Genomic DNA, 13,847 nt, shown 5'->3' with positions numbered 1-13,847 from the left:
GTTCTATTGAGGTGACTGTGCGTTGGCTGCTGGATGGCTCTTGACTGGGGGCTGGTCACCAGGATTAGAAGCTTGGAATCTTCACCTTTACCCCTCATCCTCCAGAGAGGAGGACATAGCTAATTATTACAAATTGATTATGTCTACGTGAGGAAGCAAAGAATCCTGACAGTATGGGGTTTGGAGAGCTTCCGGGTTGGTGAACACATGCGCACGTGGAGGGTGAGACGTCCCAAATCCAAGGGTACAGAAGCTCCTGTGCTCAGGATTCTCCCAGACCTCACCCTAAATATCTATCTCTTCATCTGGCTGTTCATCTGTACCCTTTATCATTCCCGTAATAAACTGGGAAAAGTGTTTCCCTGAGTTCTGTGAGTCGCTCTAGAAAATTGATCGAACACAAGGCGGGGTGGTCATTGGAACCTCTAAACTCCAGCTGCTTGGTCAGAAGCACAAGTGACAACCCAGTCTTGCCCCTGGCATCTGAAGTGCACTGGGGGGCAGAGGAGCAGTCTTATGGGACTGAGCCCCACATCTGGGGGATCTGACACTACCCCTAGGTAGACAGTGTTAGATGTAAGTTGTAGGACATCCAGCTTGTTGTTGTAGCGAAAACCCCCCACACATTTGGTGACCATAAGTGTCAGAAGTGAAGTGTTCTCTATGTCGGTAGAGGAGACACACAGGAAAGAAAGACAGTGGGGAAGAATTGGGTTGTTCCCTACATAGGAAAAAACCCAACAACTGAGTTTTTCCTTTTTAGTACTGAAAAAGCTTATGACAAAATACAGCATTTCTCCTTTTCCATCCCTCCCTAATTTCTTCATTCTTCTTCTCTAGAAGCAATTAATGTTTACTTCTTAGCTGTCTCTACCTATCTCTACCTATTTGTAAATAATATGCACATGCTTCCTTTAGATACGATCTAGCAACTTCGTATTATGGTAGATGTAAATTTATTCTCTTACAGTGCCATTCCCTCTCCTACTGTCCTTCATCTTCTAAATACAGTTACAATATTTGGTCAAGTCATTATTCAGTGTTTATGTTACTATATACACGCAAATGTAACTCCCAGCAGAGTATTGTAGTGTTTTATGATTAGGTTTTTAACATATCTTCCAGTTCATCTTGTAAACTTCACTTATCTTAAATTTGGTTTATAGTATTCTTCTGCTGTCAAATTCTATTTGGTCCTTTTATAAATACGGTATGCCACTTTTTATAGTTTCCGGTTTCCTGTTGCAATTCTCAAACGTGGCTTTTGTGTCCTTTAGCATAGGAAGTGCGCTTGTTTTGCTATTTGTGTTTGGTAATTCCAGAATTTGGAGGCCTCCAGGGTTGCGACTGATGTCAGTTACTTCTACTGGCTCTTGTTCATGTTACCTTGACTCCTCAAGTGTCTAGTCATATTTGACTGTGTGTTGAACAACATATTTCAAAAATCAGTTACAGAAATAAGTCGACTCAGGACTTATCTCCCTCCAGCGGGAATTTGCATTTGCTTCCGCCAGGCTCCTGGGACCACCAGTAACCTCAGATCACTTTAATCTAATTTCAAAGCTCTAGATTTTGGGTCTACCCCATGATTCAAAGCTGGTGACAATCTCTGTGAAGGCTGGTTTACTGTCAATTTACTCTTGCTTCTAGGGTGTGGCCCTTTGAGATCCTAATCCAAAACAGATCGTTTACAGGGTACCCACCCTCAGTGGGCTCTAAACTCTGATTTGTGGGAGTGGGAGGCTTTCAAAAGCATGAAAACTCAGCCACCCCTTTAGAGTGGTAAACGCCCAGGGAGTAAATGACCTTAATACTATGCCCACCTTCCATTCCATCCTCTCCTGTATCCTGCCTCAGTATCTTGTGATATTTGTGAGCTTATTAGTGCTTTAAAAAGTGTTAATTAAATATTCTGTGCAGCTGTTTTTTTATTCTCTTTTAATTTTTATTGAAGTATTGATTTATAAATGATGGCAGTCAGGTGTTATGGACTATACATTTATATGCTTGCATTTTCCCCAAAATTCGTATGTTGAAGCCCTAATCTCCAGTGTGATGGTATTTGGAGCTGGGGCTTTTTGAAGGTGTTTATGCCGTGAAGCAGAGCCCTTGGGATAGGATGCGTGCCCTTATAAGAAAAGACACGAGTGTCTTCCCTTGCTGCCCTCCACCATGTGAGGATTCAATGAGAATACGGCTTTCTGAAAACTAGGAAGAGGGTCCTCACCAAAAACAGAATCTGCTGGGTCCTTGGACTTTTGAACTTTTCAGGTTTCAGAACCATGAGGAGTAAATGTCCGTTGTTGAAGCCACCCAGTCTGTGGCATTTTTGTTACGGTGTAGTAGACAGAATAATGTTCCCCCACAAAGATGCCCACATTCTTGTGTATACAGTGGAATGTTACTCAGCCATAAAAAAGAAGGAAATCCTGCCATTTTTGACAACATGGATGGACCTGGAGGACGTTTGTTAGCACAGAAACTACCATTTAAAGTTGTCAGCTGCATCTCTGTTAGTCTACATCCTCCAGGAACCCTTTGTTTTGGGAGGGGGATTCCTTTTAATCAGGTAGATGCTGGCAAGCAAGGGGGGGTGTTGCTGGGACATTCTAGGAGTCGTCAATGCTGCGCTTCTCATGTGTCCTTTGGTAGGAGTGGGAAAGTTGATGGGAGAAAGTCAATTTTCCTAAAGACAGAGGGGGAGGGTATAGCTCAAGTGGTAAAGCACATGGTTAGCATGCACAAGGTCCTGGGTTCAATCCTCAGTACCTTCATTAAAAATAAATAAACCTAATTACCGACTCTCCTGCCAAAAAAAAACCCCACCCTAAAACAATATGACAATAAAAATAATAAATAAAAATATTTGAAAAAATATTTTTCCCAAAGACTAACGGGTCTTCTTGGAAGGAGGTTATTGAGATCCTGACCACTTTCCTTGGGAGGATCAGTGTTAAATATATCGTCTCTGATGCACTGAAGTGCCCCTGACCTGAGACTGCAGCAAAAGACACCAGGGCTTACCCAGGAGAAATTCACCAAAGGAGAGGGGAGCCCGGGCTGCTTAACTGGGCTTCACATTGCTGGCTGGGAGGACAGGTTTCCAGCTCACCCCTTATAAGTGTCCCTCTAGCTTCACAGGTGTGTCCCCGGAAAAAGAGCCCTGAGTGTAACTGCCAACTACCAGGGCACTCACGTTTTAATAGCGCCATCTTGTGACCGGTCTTGACACAGCAGCTCTTCTGTGTCTCAATAGTGACACCTTGTGGGGCAGAGGTAGGAAAGACAGGGGTCTGTGGGAATTCCAGCTTTCCATTTTCCATCTCTCATTTTTCATTTGCTCCAGCTTTACTGAAATATAATGACAAATAAAATTGTAACTTTTTAAAGTGTACAATGTGTTGATTCGATATACAGACACATTGTGAAAAGTTTCCCACTATCAAGTTAATCAATATATTCATTCCCACATCCTCACCCGCTTTTTTTTTTTTTGGTATGAACACCTAAGTTCCACTCTCTAGGCAAATTTCTTTTCTTTTTTTTTTTTTTTTTTACCATTTTTTAAATTGAGTTATAGTCATTTTTCAATGTTGTGTCAAATTCCAGTGTAGAGCACAATTTTTCAGTTATACATGAACATACATATATTCATTGTCACCTTTTTTTTGCTGTGAGCTACCATAATCTTGTATATATTTCCCTGTGCTAAACATTATAATCTTGTTTATCTATTCTACATTTTGAAATCCCAGTCTGTCCGTTCCCACCCTCCCCTTGGCAAATTTCAATCATACAATAGTGCATTATTAACTACAGTCACCATGATGCACATTAGCTCCTCAAGCCTTATTTACCTTTTTTTAAATTGAAGAACAGTCAATTACAATGTGTCAATTTCTGGTGTACAACACAATGTCCCATTCATGCATATACAACATATATTTGTTTTCATATTTTTTTTATTAAAGGTTATTACATGATATGAGGCTTTATTTACCTTACAATTAAAAGGTTGTGCCCTTTACCTCCCTTTCGCCCCACCTTCCCTGGAAATCACCTTTCTGTTCTCTGTTTCTGAGCTCAACTCCTTTTTTTTTTTTCTTTTTAAATTTTTTAGATTCCACATGTAAGTGGTACCATGCAGTATTTGTCTTTCTCCGGCTTATTTCACTTAGCATAATGCCTTTCATTTTCATCTATGTTGGAGCAAGTGGCAGGATTACATTCTTTCTTATGGCTATTATATATTATACATAATAAAATGTTATCAATATATATTTTATAGAACATTTTCTTTATCTATTCATCCATCAGCAGACACTTAGGTTGTTTCTGTGCCTTGATTATTGTGAATAATTCTGCAACAGACATGGGAGGGCAGATACCTCTTTGAGATGATTATTTCAACTGCTGTGAATATATCCCCAGAAGTAGGATTGCTGAATCAGATGGTAGTTCCATTTTCAATTTCTTGAGGAACTTCCACATTGTTTTCCAATGTGTCTGTACAAGTTTACATTCCCATCAACAGCGTACAAGTTCTTTTGTGTTCACATCCTCACCAGCCTTTATCTCTCAGCTTTTGGATAATGTCCATTCTAACTGCTGTGAGGTGGTATCTCATTTTTTGAGATGGTTTTGAGGTGGTTTTGATTTGCATTTCCCTGAAGATGAGTGAGCATATTTTCAGGTCCCTGTTGGCCATTGTATGTCTTCTTTAGAAAAATGTCTACTGATGTCCTTTGCCCATTTTTAAACTGTTTTTGTTTTTATGCTATTGAGTTATATGAGCTCTTTAAATATTTTGGATATTAACCCTTTATTGGATAAGTAGTTTGCAAATATTTTCTCCCACTCCATAGGCTGGCTTTTCATTTTGTTGATGTTTTCCTTTACTATGCAGAAGTTTTCAGTTTGGTGTAGCCCCACTTAATTTTATTTGCTTTTTTGCCTTTGCTTTTGGTTTTAAATTCAAAAAATCGTTGTAAGACCAAGGTTAAGGAGGTTACTCCCTGTGTTTTACTTTAGCAGTTCTACAGTTTCACGTCTTACACTTAAGATGTTAATCCATTTTGAGTTCATATTTGTGTATAGCATAGGACAGGTATTCGGTTTCATTCTTTTGCATGTGGACACACAGTTTTCCCAACATCATCTATTGAAGAGACTTTTTTTCTCTATTGTATATTCTTGGCTCCTTTGTCATAGATTAATTGACCATACACGCATGGGTTTATTTCTGGGCTCTATTCTGTTCCACTGATCTGTGTCTGTTTTTACGCCAATATTATTTTAATTACTATAGCTTTGCAACAGAGTTTGAAATTAGGAAAGTGTTATAGTTCCAGCTTTGTTCTTCTTTCTCAAGACTGCTTGGCTACTCAGGATCTTTTGTGGTTCCACACAAGTTTTAGGATTTTCTATTTCTGTGGAAAATGCCCTTCAAATTTTGATAGGGACTGCATTGAATCTGTAGCTCACTTTGGGCAGTATGGACATTTCAACAATACTATTTCTTCCAACCCATGAACATCAACTATCTTTCCATTTATTTGTCTTCCTAAGTTTCTTTAATCAATGTTTTATAGTTTTTTGTGTACAGATATTTCATCTCCTTTATTAAATTTATTTTTTGAGTATTTTTGATGCTATTGTAAATGGAACTGTTTCCTTTACCCATAATTCATTGTTAGTGTATAGAAATGCAACTGATTTTTATCTGTTGATTTTGTATTTTTACAACTTCAATGAATTCATCCATCTTTCACTCTTGAAGCCAGTTACAAGCAAGATTAAGCCTTTGGACTCTCTTCCTAAGCCTACCGGAAGGACACAAACATACAGTACATACGATGTACTGTGTACACCTGTTTTATATGTATATTATTAAAGCCTAAGCACCAGATATTCCCATCCATGTACTAATTGGGTCCAACTCTACTTAGCTTCTGAGATTAGGTACATTCAGGGTGGTATGGCCGTACACACATCAGTTTAATTTGGATGTTAAAAATATGTACACATACCAAAAGACAAATGACAAAATAGTAATGCAAAATGTAAGAAAAGAATGATTTTCTTAAACAAAGAATACTTGTAAGTGAAAAAAGAAAAAGATGAGTAATCCAACAGAAAACTGACCAAAGGATAAAAATAAATAGCTAACAGAAAAAAAAACTTAGATTTTTATTTTACATATTAAATATAAAGATTAAAAGCATAATGAGATGCTAGTTTTCATCTAACAGGTTAATAAATATTAAAAAATAGGATAAAATTTAGTGTTAGTGATGGTGTGAAGAAACTCTCACAAACTGTTAGTGGAGATAAGCATTAATGTAAAATTCTGGAAAGTAATTTACATATAGTAACACATATCCAAATTTAAAATGCACATACTCTGTAATCCAGTAATTTCATCGGTAAAAATTTAGGAATGTCTTCCAATTATTTTTTGTTTACATACTATTTTGGATGCATTTATTTGTAGGTAACAGAAAATCCAATTTAAACAGGTTCAAACAACAATGGGGATTTCCTAGAACATGGACCTAGATCCCAGAGACAAGGTGGGCTTCAGCTCTGGTTTGATTCAGCATCTCAGTGATATCATCGTCAACTCAGTTTCTTTCTAGCTTTCCTCTCTGACTTCTCCCTTGTCAACAACTTCATATATATATATATAAAATACACACACACATACATATATACACATACAGTATAGTGGACATATGCATTCTTAATGGCTGCATGGCACCTTTGAAATCTTTCCTGGGGTGGAGGGAGGGAGTTCTCCATCTTATGAATTCTTATTGCACCAATGTGGAATTCAGAAAGTTTCCCAGCCTCTCTTGTAGCTCTTCCAATATGTTCAAATAGTTCTTGGTATGTGAAGATGCAAGAACCATGCAATGACTCTTCAGACAGGGGTGCCAGTACCACCTCCTGAGGCAGCAGTTGCAGAGGTTTAGGTGGAAGCCCCAAGCACCCAGCACTCTTTGCAAGGAGGGTAGTTGTGCCCAGCGGGGTAGTTGTGCCCAGTGGGGAAGTTGCGCTTAGTGGGAAAACAGTGGTGTTTTCTCTGGAGTAACAGCATATATTCTGCTATGTGCCCTGTAATTCTCTGGCTTTCCCAGAGATTCTGTGAACTCCCTGGTATCCTTTAATAAATTCTTTTTCTCCTTAAACTATCCACAGTTCATTTCTATTGTGCACAAGAATAAACTCTGACACACAGAAATATGTTTCTCATCCACATCTAGGGAAAAAAAGGTCCCTTTCAGAAATTCTCTCAAAAGGGCAAAGGCATTTCCTTCTCTGAGATCTCTGGCAAATCTCTTTCCTATCTCAATAGCCAGGATTGGGGCATATTTTTTTCTGAATTACAGGGGCTCGAGGTTGGGATTAGACTAATGATCTGTGGCCTGAGCCCCATCTTAAGCCACACTAAGGCTTAAGACAAAGGACAAGGGGAAAAAAAGAAAGGACAAAGAGAGAGGTGAATACACCACGCTGAGGCTGAGGATACTTAGAGAAGGGCGAATGGGTGAAGGTATACAGGAGATAGGAAGTCCTCAATGTCTATCAGTATTGTCTTCCTTTTTGGGGGGCGCGGAGGTAATTAGGTTTATTTGTTAGTTATTATTATAATTTTTTAACTTAAGGGAGGTACTGGGGATTGAACCCATGACCTCGTGCATGCTAAGCATGTGCTCTACCCACTGAGCTATATCCTCCCTCTTCATCTTCCTTTGGTATTCATGGAGGGCTGGTTCCAGAACAAAATCCACATATGTTCAAGTCCCTTATATAAAATGGTGTAGTATTTACATAAAACCGATGCACATCCTCCCATATACTTTAAGTCACCTCTAGATTATTTATAATACCTAATACAATGTAAATGCTATGTGAAAAGTTGCCATCACAGTAATTCAAGTTTTGCTTTTCGGAACTTTCTGGAATTTTTTTCCCCCAAATATCTTCCATTCGCTGTTGGTTGATTCCATAGATGCAGAATCCGCGGATATGGAGGGCCAACCGCATGCTTCTCACCAGTGAATCTCACCCTCTACTATTGACATTTTGGGCAGAATACATTTTTGTTGTGGGGGACTGTCTTGTGTATTGTAGCTAACACCCCTGGCCTCTGCCCACTATATTCCAGAAGGAGGCCCTCATCCCCAAGTTGTGACAACCAAAACTGTCTCCAGACATTGCTTAATGTCCCTTGGGGGCAAAATTACCCGAAGTTGAGAACCACTGGGTTGGACAAATATCCTGGGGGAAGGTGTGGTGGGTAAGGGCAGTGGAGTCCACTCGCACTCCAAGTTAGGGTGGGGAACTTTGACTATCCAGATCTCACAAAGTACAAGAAAGAACTCACTGGTACTGGGGGCTGCAGATCAGAGGGGTTTTTTTGTTTTTTGGTTTTTTTAAATGAAAGGTGCTGCAGGTGGCTGTTGAATCACCATCTCCCAAAGACAAATATAACTTTTCATAGAGAATATAGCCTAACAATGAGGTGGAAAATACGTACTTTCTCATCTGCCCTATAATCTGCAAGGCCATACCTCTCACAATGAGGTTAGGATTACACATAATTCGGGGCAGACTTAACCAACCTATCTTGCTTCCAAATATATCTTCTTTGAATCATCCGTGAGTGATATTCCTTTTAATTCTCTTAGCTACTCAAATATTTGGCCAGATTGGAGATTATTACTTGGAAATTTAAACTTGTTAGTTTCTTTTTTCTGATGGTGGTTGCTGTGTTCATACACAGATATTTTGAGGTACCTAAAAGATATTAAAAACCTGTAATTGCAGCTTTAGTTATTTTTTTTTTTCTGGAGAATGTTATCCTTTAGCATTATGAAGTGTCCTCAATCATATTTAAACCTTTTGGCTTGAATTGTCTGACATTAAGATTATAACCTCTGCATTTTTATTTTTCCCATTTGCCTGGTATATCTTTGTCTATTTCTTTCTATTTATCCTTTATGAATCACTTTGTTTTAGGTGTGTTGCTCGTATTTGCCACGTGGTGTAGCAGTTAGCCTTTATTGCATAACAAACTGTAACAAAACTTTGTGGCTTAAAGTAAAAGCCATTTATTTAACTCATGATTCTGTGGGTTGGCTGAGCATTTGTGGTCTAGGCTGACTCAGCTAAACTCTGATGGGCTTGCTCATGTATCTGACATCATCTGAGGGTTGGCTGGTGGCTGAATGATTTAAAATAGCCTAATTAGACTACTGCCTGTCTGACAATGAGCAGGCTGTTGGCTAGGGCTAGGGGGATGACGGGGCTGTGTGTCTTTCATAATCCAGAAGGCTAGACTGCACACAGGAAGGTCACAGGGTTTCAAGTGCAGCAAGAGGGCACAAGCCCTGATGGCTGAAGTGTCTGCTTGCATCACAACTGCTAATGCCCCACTGGCCCAAGCAATTCACATCAATCCAGACTTAAGGGGTCGAGAAACAGACTCCAACCCTTGATGGGAAGATCTACAATATCACATTGCAAAGTCATACATGAAAGGAGAAGAATAATTTATGGCCAATTTTATAATCTATCCATTTGAGTTTTCTTTTCTGATTCCATCTGAAAGTCTTTTTCTGTCAGTTGTTGATTTAAACCCAATTACATTTATTACCACTGTTATGTTTGATCTCAATTTTGTCATATTCTGTGCTATATTTGTTGAATGTATTGTTTTTCTTTTATGTTTCTCCCTGTGGTCTGTTTGCTATTTTAAATTTTCTTTTGGTTTTAAGCAAGTTTGTATTTTTGTTTCAATGGTTACTTCTATAGTAATGCTTTTTTCTCCATTATTTGGTCCCCTTTCTCCTTCCTTCTGCTATTTGATTTGGTAGCTTTAAATGACATTTGTTGATAACCTTCAAATATTGTCTTTTGACTCTCATCTATTCACCAATCAAGTTTTACTTTATTTACTTATTTTACCATTCCTTTCTGATGTTTGCAATGTACTGTGAAATGGATCCAAAAAAGTAAGGTAGATTAATGGACGGATGGGTTGAGAGATGATCAGATAGACAGGTGTGTGACAAAGATAGGTATGTGTGATAGTAAAATGTTAACGTTAGAATCTCAGTGGTGGGTATGTAGGTGTTCACCGTAAAATTCTATGCTGTATTTGAAATTAAAAAAATTAAAATGTCAGGGGGAAAAAGAACATAGGAGCCAGCCTAAAGGTGCTTCCATTGACCAAGTCTTGGACAAAATAGAGCACTGAAATAAATAATGGTAACAGTGAATTATAATCTACTGAGTAAAATAAAAATCTACGAGTCTATGCTGCCAGAAATAAATATATCAATGAATAAATAAACGGGAAATAAAGGAAAACTCCTCCTTACAGAATAATGCCAACTAATAAATATAGGAGAAATGATGGATAAGAAAAACATCATTTTGCAACCATCACAGCAATAACAGTTTCAGGCGAGACTCACCAAAGGATGCTAAAACTAGTGGAAAAAAGTTAAAGAGGAACAACACATTTACATAGTCTCAAAGCATATTCCCACAAACTGTTAGTTACAAAGGGAAAATAGTAATTTTTCTAGGAAGAAAACTTGGTGGACACAATCTTAAAAAAAATCGTGTTTATTATGACTAAATTTTGTTATCCGCCTATGAAGGTATACATTATGATTTTATTTCATTACGTGCTCAGTATTTTGTTTTTGTTAAGAGTGTCACTGTCTTTCTTTTGTTCTTTGTAATAGTTCTTACTTTTTAAATGAAAGCTCCATCATATAGGTACTGTATCTAATCCCTCCAATCTTTTTTCTCTCTGGGACCATCCTTCTGCAGCCCTTCATCTCCCAGTTTTAATCTGGGCTGCTACTCTGCTGCACAACTACCATTTTAGGACTTCTCTGCTTTCCTTGAACCCCTCCTATGAACCATTCCTGAACTATCCTCCATGAGGGCAGAATCAGCACCTCTGTAAAAATATACAATAGGTTGATACATTGGTTACAGAATTCTCTTGATTCAAATTTTGCTTGGCACACAGTGGGAGCTGAAGAAATACTTGCTTAATAACTTAGGACAGTCATCCAAATGTTGTTGATACTTTGTACCAGGAAGCTTACAGGGTTTGGTTTTCAATACATGATCAATTTCAGTAAAGATCAATGAAATTACATGTGTTTTGGGCATAATGCATAATTTTTTTATGGAAACTCAAGTGTGTTTAATATGAAGAAATGCTCATAACCATCTACTTTCTGCTTCCTGAATCTGAAACAGAGAACTAATGTATGCTTGAGGGAACAGACTGAAGAAACCTTCTTACATAGCTCTAAGAAGCAAATTAACAACAGTCAGGGTTAGAGGGTGAGGGTGCTCCCCTTCAACTTCAGATACTATTTAAACAGATACTGGATTTTAGTGCAAATAGGAGAAACATGCTCTCAAGGTCGAGATTTGCACAAGATAACTTCTAGCTGTCCAGAGTTATTTATGTCTACTCTACAAAGCAATTCTTTCAAAAGAATGCTGATATTTATTTTCAGAAGTTATCTTACCCAAGTAAAACAGTGCTCATCTAAGGGGACACTGGTGGCAAAGGACAGTAGTTATTTAAATAGCTGTGAATGGTATTAGAGAACTGGCAATTGATAGAAATATGATTATTGGTACATGGGGGATGAGAATGGGCTTGCATAGGGAGTAATTCTAAATAAAAAGCTTAATAGTTTCCTTATTTCTCTTTAAAAAATTTGATGCCATGTGGATAAAATTTATACACCCATATGTGAAAGACGGGTAATTTTCTTTTTTGCACTTTCACTTTTTAAAAATTAAAATATACAAATAGATTAAGGAGACAATTAATTCTCTATTACATGTTGCAAAAATCCCTGCCCCACACCATTCCCCTTTCCATTCTACACTTGTGTCTTCCAGGTGATGTAGGGCACTGTCCTGAGGGTTACTGATTTCATCAAGTCTATCTGAACGCTTCTACACCATGCCTCCTTCCCACCAGGTCCTCCTCCTTACCCCCCAACACCCTTAAGTTTACCCTGAGAGTGTGGAGTAAGGAAGTGAGGACACCTCATTTACCTTTTGTCCTTCACTTTTTGTCTTAAACTCTTCCTCTCTGCATCCAAAGGGCTTTCTCTTTCTTGCATTGCAGGGACTTTTCTCACATCAAATCCTTGTCCTATTTACTCTCTCACTTACTGAAAAAACTCTCTGTTACAGTCTTCTGGGCTTGTCTTTTATAAGCTTCTTTCCTCCTCAACAAAGCTTGGCTCCTCCAAAAATCACAAGTGCTTACTTTCAGGCCACTGTTTCAACATAGACTTGAAAAACAGTATTTTGAAAGTCAAAGCTGTTTTCAGCAGAATTCTGTCCATTCAAAGAGGATTATTTCCATTGGTTCAATCAGTGGGGATAAGGATGGGCCCACCAGAACTAGGGATTATCAGGGAAGGAAGCCTATTGATTTAATATTCTCCAAAATGTTACACTAAGGATACACTCTAAGGATTTATTTTATGGAGTTTCATTACACAGTTACCATAAGCAAGTTTGGACACGTGAAACTTATCCTTGGAAAGCGTCACTAGGGCTCCTTCCCCCTCCCCTTTTTTTAAAAATTGAAGGATAGTCAGTTTACAATGTTGTGTCAATTTCTGGTGTACAACGTAATAGTTCGTACTTATACATACATATATTCATTTCCATATTCTTTTTCATTATAGTTACCATAAGATATTGAATATAGTTTCCTGTGCTTGACAGTAGATACTTGCTGTTAACTAGGGCTCCCTAACATCCAGTTCTCCCTTCCCTCCTGGACACATAGAAGACCTCCCTTCCCAGTCCCTGTGCAGTCTGATGAGCCAGGTGAGAAGTTCTAGCCAGTGACATGTGATGGAAGTGAGAGAGCTGAGGCAGGGAAATTTGCTTTATGGGGCTACAGATTCCCTTCTCCTCTCTGAAAGTGGAGTCTCATTGTTGACATGGGTGAGCTACAAGATCAAACTAGTCTGAACAATGGAGACACTGCTTGGAGGACAGCTACCCTGGACAGGTTCCTGTCCCACAGAAGATTTTACATGAGCCAGGAACAAATGTTCATTATGTTAAGATGATGAGATTTTTGAATTGTTTATTATCAGAGTATGAGCTAGCGTATCTTGATACACCCCTTACCTGCCTTCTTTGGCCACTGGCCTAATGCCTAATTAATGAAGGTAACTGTAATTGAGGGAAAAGTGTGTTATTTTTATAGTAGGAATCTTTTCTTCTTCTTCTTTTGTTTTTTGCAAGCATTGAAACTCATTTACTCATTCAAAAATATTTACTGAGTTGCCTACCAAGTGCCAAGTGCTGGAGATGTAACAGTACACAAAACAAACACAACTTTTGCCCTTAGGAGCTTATATTCTAGTGGGGAAGTCAGAGTAAAATTGAATCAACTAACAAAATACTTTCTAGTTAGGGTAAGTGTTACAAAGCAAATAAACAATGGCTGAGTTAGACAGGAACAAGGTGTGGAATCTACTTTAGAGGGCATGATGGGGAGGAGATTTTTTTTTTTTTATCTCAGGTATGAAGAGAGGGGTAAAGTATTTCAGGTCATACGAGGAAAGAAAGATCTTAGTGAGTTAGAGAAACTGAAATATGACCAAGGTGACTAAGTGGTAATAAATGAGGAACAAGCAGCAAAATATAAAGTTGAAGAGATATACAGAGATAGATCATGTTCCATAAGATAAGATCACCTTAATCTGCCCTTGATCAGTGCCACATGGTTAACCACATCTATGTTCATTTCCTTCTTCCCTCTATCT

At 38.3% G+C, this 13,847-nt stretch overlaps 1 long non-coding RNA gene across 2 annotated transcripts in view; it reads right to left on the bottom strand.

The window, feature by feature from the left end:
* Positions 1-13,847, bottom strand: part of LOC106730199 — a 32,205-nt gene that overhangs the window by 15,404 nt on the left and 2,954 nt on the right. For both annotated transcript variants that reach the window (XR_004312398.1, XR_001366637.2), the window contains exon 2: positions 3,197-3,351. This is a non-coding gene — a long non-coding RNA (uncharacterized LOC106730199). The remainder of the gene's footprint in view (positions 1-3,196; positions 3,352-13,847) is intronic.

Source organism: Camelus ferus, chromosome 17 (assembly GCF_009834535.1).
Source record: "Camelus ferus isolate YT-003-E chromosome 17, BCGSAC_Cfer_1.0, whole genome shotgun sequence".
Taxonomy (NCBI): Eukaryota; Metazoa; Chordata; class Mammalia; order Artiodactyla; family Camelidae; genus Camelus; species Camelus ferus.
This window is presented reverse-complemented; position numbering and strand designations above follow the sequence as displayed.